The sequence below is a fragment of the Chiloscyllium plagiosum genome, unplaced genomic scaffold (assembly GCF_037043375.1).
Source record: "Chiloscyllium plagiosum isolate Xiang-an unplaced genomic scaffold, Cpla_swu_hap1 HiC_scaffold_35, whole genome shotgun sequence".
NCBI lineage: Eukaryota > Metazoa > Chordata > Chondrichthyes > Orectolobiformes > Hemiscylliidae > Chiloscyllium > Chiloscyllium plagiosum.
The window spans coordinates 54,640,857-54,650,882 of record NW_028270173.1 but is presented as its reverse complement, the minus strand read 5'-3'; positions in this window follow the sequence as shown (position 1 = coordinate 54,650,882).

Here is a 10,026-nt window from a genome sequence, read left to right as displayed (position 1 = left end):
GTACAACCCATTTGGTCAATGGGTGGAATGAATCCAGTTGGTGGGAGGGAGCAGTGGAAGGGATGGGGGAGGGGTTGGGAAGGGAGACGGGGGGTTGGGGAGGGAGGTTATTTAAAACTGGAGAACCCAATGTTGAGTCCTCCAGGCTGGAGGCTGTCCAGAGGAAGATGAGGTGTTGTTCCTCCAATTTGCAGTTGGGTTCATTGTGGCAGTGGAGGAGACCAAGGCTGGTTGTGTTGGAAAGGGAGTGGGAAGTGGAATTAAAATGGGAGGTCCGGTCAGTCCCTGCGGTCCCGCCTGAGATGCTCGGTGAACCGTTCCCTAAGTTTAGGTTTGGTCTCCCCGATGCAGAGTGGTGCAAACCAAGGGCTGCTGAAAGGAATGGTCCTTGCGAAAGGCAGAGGGCGGTGTGGAGGGGGTGGGGTCTAGTTGGAGTTGGTGGAAGTGTTTAAGGAGGATGCGTTGGATGTGGAGACCGGTGGGGTGATAGGTGAGGACAAGGGTGACTCTGTCTTTATTGCATTGGGGTGTGGGGTGTTTAGAGCCGTGGAACCTGGAATGGAGATGGTGCAGCAAAGGACTTCTGGATGACAAGAGGGAGGAAAAACTCGTTGTTCAAAATAACCTCCTGTACCATTCCCTGACTCCCTTCCCATCCCACCCCCCCCTCCCTTCCACTGCTCCCTGACACCCACCGGATTCACTCCTTCCATTGACCAACCAGGTCGTATCCTCTACCTGTCTTCACCTATCCCCCACTTCACCACTCTGCCCCCACCACCCCCTTTACCTGCAGGTCCTCCCACCCCCACCCCCAGTCCTGAAGAAGGGTTACACCTGAAATGTGGACTTCTCCCCCTCCTGATGCTGCCTGGCTTGCTGTGTTCTTCCAGCCTCCTGCCTGATTATTTTGGATTCCAGTATCTGCAGTGTTTTTGTCTCTGACTTGTCGTTCCACATTGAAGAACAGCAGGAATCCACTTCGGGAGAGAGGTGTGTCAATTCCAGAGCTGCTCATTTGAACCAAAGTCTCTTGGCCCACAATCCTGTCATTCTCTTCAGAGTCGATCATGCCCCTGCTCGATTGCACTTAAAGTTCAAGGTTTGCATAAACGTGTTAAGCAAATACATTTTGGACCTGTAAGCATTACAACACCAGTGTTTGACTCGTGTGTGATGTTTTGAAACTTTTGGCTGAAGAAAAATGAAAAACAGTTTGTGAATTTTTGATAATTTGGAATGCTTCCTGGTCCCACAATCAGTCCCAGCTTGTTTAATGAGGCTGCTCCTGCCCTGCCAATTTATTTTGTTTTATTTCAAAAATATACTTTATTCATAAAATAATTTGATGGTCTGTACAGTTGGTAATACCATACATATGTAAACATTTACATACAGAGATCAGAATTTATCATTTTGTACATTTTTCTGTACGTTTATCAATCATATGCCCATATATTTAGCTGAGGCGTCAGCAGAGCCCAAATGACTGCGCGGGCCCCCTGTTCTTCGTTAGGCAGGCAGACGTTACACGGTGGTCTTTCCCCACCGTGCCTTGGCGGCAGCTGCCCCAAGCTTCAGCGCGTCCCTCAACACGTAGTCCTGGACCTTGGAATGTGCCAGTCTGCAACACTCAGTCGGGGTCAACTCCTTCAGCTGGAAGATCAGCAGGTTTCGGACCACCCAGAGAGCGTCCTTCACCGAGTTGATGATCCTCCAGGCACAATTGATGTTTGTCTCGGTGTGCGTCCCGGGGAACAGGCCGTAGAGCACGGAGTCCCGCGTCACGGCATTGCTTGGGACGAACCTCGACAAACACCACTGCATTCCTCTCCAGACTTCCTCTGCGTAGGCACATTCCAGAAGGAGGTGTGTGACAGTCTCGTCCCCACCGCAGCCGCTTCGAGGGCAGCGTGCGGTGCGGCTGAGAGTCCGGGCGTGCATAAAGGATCTCACAGGCAGAGCCCTTCTCACCACCAGCCAAGCCATGTCTTGGTGCTTGTCGGAAAGTTCTGGCGATGAGGCATTCTGCCAAATGGCTTTGACAGTCTGCTCAGGGAACCGTTCGATAGGATCCGCCCTCTCCTTTTCCCGAAGGGTCTCAAGGACACTACGTGCTGACCACTTCCTGATGGACTTGTAGTCAAAGATGTTTTTCTTCATAAACTTCTCCACGAAGGACAGTTGATACGGAACGGTCCAACTACTCGGAGCGTTCCGCGGCAGCGAGGCCAGGCCCATCATTCGCAACACCGGGGACAGGTAGAACCTCAGTACGTAGTGACACTTGGTGTTTGCGTACCGGGGATCCACGCACAGCTTGATGCAGCCACATCAGGGTGAGGGTGGCATTGGGTGTATTTTTTCCCCCGTTACCCAGATGTTTGAACAGCGAGTCCCTTCGGACCCGGTCAATGTTTGACCTCCATATAAACTGGAAGATGGCCCAGGTGACTGCAGCGGCACAGGTTCTGGGAATAGGCCAGACCTGTGCCACGTATAACAGCAATGACAGTGCCTCACACCTGATGACCAGGTTTTTTCCCGTGATGGAGAGCGACCGTAGCTTCCATCTGCCCAGTTTCTGTCTCACTTTGCTGATACGCTCCTCCCAAGACTTGGCGCACACCCCAGCTTCTCCCGAACCAAATACCCAGCATCTTCTGGTGGTCGGTCCTGACAGTGAAGGGGATCGAGGATTGGTCGGCCCAGTTCCCGAAGAGCATGGCCTCGCTCTTGCCTCGGCTTACCTTGGCACCCGAGGCCCATTCGAACTGGTCACATATGCACATGAGTCTGCGCACGGACAGCGGATCCGAGCAGAAAACAGCGACGTCATCCATGTACAGGGAGGCCTTAACCTGCAGGCCCCCGCTGCCAGGAATAGTCACCCCTCTCAGGCTCGCATCCTTCCTGATGGACTCGGCAAATGGCTCCATACAGCACACAAACAAGGCAGGAGAGAGAGGGCAGCCCTGCCTGACTCCAGATCTGACTGGGAAGCTATCTGATTCCCACCCATTGATTGAGACTGCACTGAAAATGTTGGTGTAGAGCAGTCTGATCCAATTGCAGATTCCCTCCCCAAAGCCCATTTTGACGAGAACATCTCTCATATACGTGTGTGATATCCTGTCAAAGGCTTTCTCCTGGTGAAGGCTGATCAGGCAGGTGTCCAACCCTCTGTCCTGCACGTAGGTGATCGTATCCCTGAGGAGTGCGAGACTCTCAGCGATCTTCCTGCCCGGCACAGCACAGGTTTGGTCAGGGTGAATCACCGACCCCAGAGCAGACCTGACCCGGTTGGCGATTACCTTTGACAGGATTTTGTAATCCGCATTCAACAGTGAGATTGGTCTCCAATTTTTGAATTCCTCCCTCTCCCCCTTCCGCTTGTAGATGAGGGTGATGATGCCTTTCCTCATGGATTCACTCATGGTACCTGCCCGAAGCATACTGACCAATCAAGTCCCACAGAGCGGAATAGAGCTCAACTGGTAAGTCGTCGCTTCCGGGAGTTTTATTCTTTTCGAAGGACTCGAGGGCCTTGGTCAGCTCGTCCAGAGATAGCGGCTGGTCCAGCCTCTCGCGTGTTCTGTCGTCTAAGACCTCCGTGATAGAGGACAGGAACGACTGGGAGGCCGCGCTGTCGGTCGGCTTCGCGTCATGCAGACTGGTATAGAAGGATTTACTGATCCTCATGACGTCAGCCTGAGATGACGTCACAAGCCATCTTCTTCCTTCAGGCTGCTGAGCACGGAGCTCTCCTTGTGTACCTTCTGGAAGAAGAAACATGAGCACGTCTCGTCCTGCTCCACCGAGCGGACCCTGGACCGGAAGATTATCTTGGAGGCCTCCGAAGCAAAGAGCGAGGCTTGCTGGCCCTTCACCTCCTTGAGGTCCTCCGTGACATCCACCCCCATCGTCTGCAGCAGGAGCAGGTTCTGCATACTTTCCTGGAGCTGGGACAGTTTTCCCCGCCTCTCTCTCGCCTCCTGAACACCTTTGAGGATGAAGAACCTCTTGATGTTCCCTTTTACTGTTTCCCACCAGTCCGTTGGGGACTCAAAGAGGGGCTTCACGGTTCTCCAACCTGCGTAGTCCCTCTTGAGCTCCTCAATGTTTCCCGGGGTCAACAGCTTAGTGTTCAGCTTCCACGTTCCCTTACCCACCCGCTGCTCATCCTGTAGGTGACAGTCAGCCAGCAGGAGGCAGTGGTCGGAGAAGAACACCGGCTTGACGTCGGTGGATCTGACCGAGAGCGTTCGGGATATAAACAGGTAATCTATCCTTGAGCGGATAGACCCGTCTGCCCGTGACCAGGTGTATCTATGCTGCGCTCCGTCTGCAGGGGTGCTGAAGACGTCGTGCAGCTTGGCATCTTTTACCGTGTCCATCAGGGCTCTGGACGTGGCGTCCAGTTTACTGTCCCCCCCGCCGGATCGTCCTTCAGCATCAATGATACAGTTGAAGTCTCCGGCCAGAATGACCGGCCTGGACGTAGCCAGCAACAGTGGAAGCTGCTGCAGGACGGCCAACCGTTCCCTCTTACCCACTGGGGTAGTACACATTAATCAGTCTCAGGGGAGCATTCCTGTACATGACGTCGGCGATGAGGAGACGCCCGCCCACCACCTCCTTAACCTCGGAGATGGTGATGTTGCCTCCGCTCAACAGGATACCCAGGCCGGAGGCGCGGCTATCGTTGGCCCCCCGACCAAACTGATGGCCCATGGGCCCACAAGCTCAACCATCTCCTGTAGCTGCTGAGGTGCGGTATCCCACACTCCTGTGGGAACAGGACGTCGGCTTTAACATTGGCCAGGAAGGCCATCGTAGAAACACATCGCGTAGCCGATTTGATGCTACACACATTGATGCTGGCAATTTTTAACCCCATTTTAACAGTTTACGAGGTTAACAGCGTCCATGTGCTGCTGGTCTTGCCCCTCTGGGGTAGCTGTGTGCATCCCCGTGGTGACGGCAAACTGCTGGATCCTCCCAGGGCTGAGGTAGCTGTCCGGCTTCACGCTGGAGCCATTTCCCTGTTCTGGTGTCTTCGGGTCGGGCCCAGGGTCCGCACGGTCCAGTTCTCCATCTGACAGCGGGGCTGTCACAGGACCGCTGCTCCCAGTTACCTGGAGCTGTGGGCCGGTGGGTACCTCTTGGTTCTCACCGGGTGGGGGGAGGCCTTTACCCGTCCCCTCAGAGGGATCGTCTTTTCCTGCTTGGGCGGTGCTGCCCTCCTTTTTCCCCGCGGCGCTCTGTCTCTGGATAAAATTTCTCAACAAATAGGGTGCAGTCTCCAAAGATTGTTGTGTTACTGGTTTTTCCAGTTTGTAAACAGAAGCTGTTTCCCCTCAGAGTGTTTAATTCCCAGTCCCTGATTGGAATAGGGACAGTGCATTCCCAGAATGTTGTGATCCTTTCCTTTACCTCCCTGTGTTTTTCCTGAGTCTCTCCCGATGAGTACAGAATTCAGCTTTCCATTCTCTCTCTGGGAACTGGGAGATTAAAAGGCCATTTGTGAATCATAGAATCCCTACAGATAATCCACCCAACATACACATCCCTGCACATGTTAGCCAAAAAATAAACCCTGTACACTGGGCAATTGAGCATGGCCAATCCACCCAGGGTGCACCTGTTCAACTGTGGCAGGAAACTGGAGCACCCGGAGGAACCCCATGCAGACTCAGGGAAACTCCACACAGACAGTCGCTCAAGGCTGGAATCAAACTCAGGTCCCTGGTGCTGTGAGGCAGAAGTGCTAACCACTGAGGCATGGTGCCACCCTGGGTCATGGGTCACAGGTCAGTATCAATCACTGCTAACCCTCTGCTGGCTGGACATCCCATGGACCCTAGTGTTCTTCCTGGTACTGAGCCTAATTCAGGACACCGTCACAGGGTCACACTCAGACCCTGGGAGGGGGGAGTGTGGAAGGGGGGAGTGCAGAGAGAGAAACACCCAGGCTCACCCCCAGGGTCAAGGTACTGGGTCATGTGGCAAAGAGAATTGGGCTATTCTACCAGGAAAGGAAGCACCTGATGGGATTTATAAAACATTAAACAGTCTGGAAAAGGGAAATCTGAGATTGGTTTTAAACTAAACCGAGAGATTCAGAACAGGTGGACACAGTTACAGTGAGAGAGATTCTTCACCCAGTCAGTGATCAATGAGCTAAACCTGACAGAGAGTTTAATGTGAGGGAACATGGAGTGGATTAATTACAGAGAGTCAGGTTGGCCTGTGGGCTATTGTGAAAAGGATTTATTTCAGAATTGATTGAAACTTTTAATTAAAGTGAATCCGGTTGGTACAGGTACAGAGAACCCGGGGGGGGGGGGGGGGGGGGGGATTGATGGTGAGAGTCAGGTACAGAAAACCCAGTGTGTGGGGGGGGGGGGATTGATGGTGAGAGTCAGGTACAGAAAACCCAGTGTGTGGGGGGGGGGGGATTGATGGTGAGAGTCAGGAGAAAGTGAGGTCTGCAGATGCTGGAGATCAAAGTTGAAACTTTATTGCTGGAACAGCACAGCAGGTCAGGCAGCATCCAGGGAACAGGAGATTCGACGTTTCGGGCACAGGCCCTTCTTCAGGAATGGTGAGAGTCAGGTCCAAAGAATCCAGTGTGGAGTGGGGAGGGGGGATTGATGGTGAGTGTCAGGTACAGAGAACCCAGTGTGGAGTGGGGAGGGGGGATTGATGGTGAGTGTCAGGTACAGAGAACCCGGGGTGGGGGTGGGGGTGGGGGGTCGGGGGGGTATTGATGGTGAGAGTCAGGTACAGAGAACCCGGAGGGGGGGGGGGGTGGAATTGATGGTGACAGTCAGGTACAGAGAACCTAGTGGGGGGGGGGGGGAGGGGTGGGATGAATGGTGAGAGTCAGGTACAGAAAACCCAGTGTGTGGGGGTGGGGGGATTGATGGTGAGAGTCAGGTCCAAAGAACCCAGTGTGGGATGGGGAGGGGTGATTGATGGTGAGAGTCAGGTACAGAGAACCCGGAGGGTGGGGGTGGAATTGATGATGAGAATCAGGTACAGAGATCCCAGTGTGGGGTGGGGGGGGAGTTGATGGTGAGAGTCAGGTAGAGAGAACCCAGTGGGGTGGGGGGGGGAATTGATGGTGACAGTCAGGTACAGAGAACCTAGTGGGGGGGGGGTGGGAGGGGTGGGATGAATGGTGAGAGTCAGGTACAGAGAACCCAGTGTGTGGGGGGGGGGGTGATTGATGGTGAGAGTCAGGTTCAGAGAACCCAGTGTGGGGTGGGGAGGGGGATTGATGGTGGGAGTCAGGTTCAGAGAACCCAGTGTGGGGTGGGGAGGGGGGTTGGAAACAGACTGTTCACTGAACTCTGCTCCTACCAATAACTATCTTGTGAGAACATATTTCCCCATTAAACCTCATGGCACACCCCCTCCCTCCCCTCCTGTGGGATGTGAACAGATCGAGCAGATGAAGACTGTGTGTCCATGAGGTACTGTGGGTCATCAACACCAGCAGAACTGCCATCCAATACAAACTGTAACCTCATGGCTCAACTCAACCCCCAGTCTCTCATTACCACCAAGCCAGGGGACCAACCCCGGTTCAATGAGGAATGTGGGAGGGATCACAGGAGCAGGACCAAGGAGAGATGAAAAGTGATGTCTTTTTTATTCACTGGAGGGATGTGGGAATCACTGGCTGCTGGAATTTATTTCCCGTCCCTAACTGTCCTTGAGAAGGTGGGGGTGAGGTACCTTCCTGAACAGCAGCAGCTCATGTGGTGGTGGGAGGGAATTCCAGGATTTTGACCCAGTGACAGTGAAGGAAGTGCAATATATTTCCAAGTCAGATGGTGAATGGCTTGGAGGGGAACTTGTAAGTGATGGTGTGGTCAGTGAAGTGACAGATCAGGACTGATTGTGCAGTAAACAGCAGAGGGAGTAGAGTCAGAACTTAGTGTTTCCACAACCGATAGATAAGATCGAAGCTCTGCTGTCCTGTCACATCCAGGTGTGAACATTGAACAACTCCCTGGAGGAGAAAGAGGCTTCTCATTCTGGAATGACACTTTGGTCACGGGATTCCTCCTCCAGAGACAATAACCATGTATCACACCTCCCCCAGTTTTTGTATTGATTCTGTTTGTGTGGGATGTGGGTGTCTCTGGCTGGCCAGCATTTATTACCCGTCCCTAGTTGCCCTTGAGAAGGTGGTGGTGATCTGCCTTCTTGAACTGCTGCAGTCTACCTCCTGTGGGTTGAGCCACAATGCCATTAGGGAGGGAAATCCAGGATTTTGACCAGCAACAGTGAAGGAATGGTGACATATTTCCGAGTCAGGATGGTGAGTGGCTTGGAGGGGAACATGAAGGTGGTGGTGTTCCCATATATCTGCTGACCTTGACCTTCCAGATGGAGGTGGTTGTGGGTTTGGAAGGCACTGTTTAAGGATCTTTGATGAATTTCCGTAGATAGCAAACACTGCTGTAACTGAGTGTCAGTGGTGGAGGGACTGGATGTTGGTGGATACAGTGCCAATCAGTTGGGTTGCTAGGACCTGGATGGTATCAAGCTTCTTCAGTGTTGAGATGGCTGTACTCATCCAGGCAAGCAGGGAGTATTCCATCACACTCCTGACCTGTGTCTTGTAGTTGGTGGACAGACTTTGGGAAATCAGGAGACGTGTTACTTGCTGCAGTATCTCTAGCCTCTGACCTGCTCTTGTCGACACTGCATTTATGTGGTGAGTCCAACTGAGTTTCTGATCAATGATAACTCACAGGCTGTTGACAGTGGGGGGATTCAGTGACGGTAACACCATTGAATGCCAAGGGGTGGTGGTGAGATTGTCTCTTGTTGGTGATGGTTATAACTTGGCAATTGTGTGGCACAAATGTTACTTGCCACTTGTCAGCCCAAGCCTTGATATTGTCCAGACCTTGTTGCATTTGAACATGGACTGCTTCAGTGTCTGAGGAGTTGCAAATAGTGCTGAACATTGTGCAATCACTGGCAAACATCCCCATTTCTGACCTTATGATGGAGGGAAGGTCATTGATGAAGCAGCTGAAGACGGTTGGGCCTAGGACATTACCCTGAGGGACTCCTGCAGAGCTTTCCTGGAGCTGAGATGACTGACCTCCAACAACCAAGACCACCTTCCTCTGTGTCAGGTATGACTCTATCCACTGGAGAGATTTCCCCAATACCCATTGATTCCAGTTCTACAGTGGGTCACTGTAAGTAATGTAATCTAATCTAATCAATGTGAACTGGGGGAGTTAAGACCATATCCATCTGCCTCTATTGTAAAATCCAAATCCCAAATGGTAACTCCATACCCATCAACACAATCAGGGAAAGTCCATTCTCAGAGAGTGGGAACAAACAAGTGTGAGGGAATGGAGATTGTGTCAGAACCTGATGGAGATTCTGGACATCACTTCCATTCCATCGATATTCCCTGAGGATGTGAGTGTGTGTGTGTGTGATGACCAACATCAGACTTGTATTAAAGGACATAGCTGCTAGACTGGGTCTGCAGCAGGTGGTGAGGGAACCAACAAGAGGGAAAAACATACTTGATTCCATCTTTCCAATCTGCCAGCTGCAGGTACAAATGTCCATGTCAGTCTCAGTGAGAGTGACCATCGCACTGTCCTTGTGGAGGCAAAGTCCCACTGTCACATTGGGAATAACCTCCATCGTATTGTGTGGTACTATCACTGTGTTAAATGGAACAGACTTGGATCAGATCGAGCAGCTCAAACCTGGGTATCCATGAGGCACTGTGGGCCACCAACAGCAGCAGAACCATACTCCAGCACAATCTGTAACCTCATGGCCTGGCATAGCCCCCACTGAACCATTAACACCAAGCGAGGGGATCAACCCTGGTTCAATGGGGAGTGCAGGAGGGCATGTCAGGAGCAGCACCAGACATACCTGAAGATGAGGTGTCAACCTGGTGAAGCCACCAAACAGGACGACTTGCATGTCACACAACATAAGCAGCAAGTGATAGACAGAGCTAAG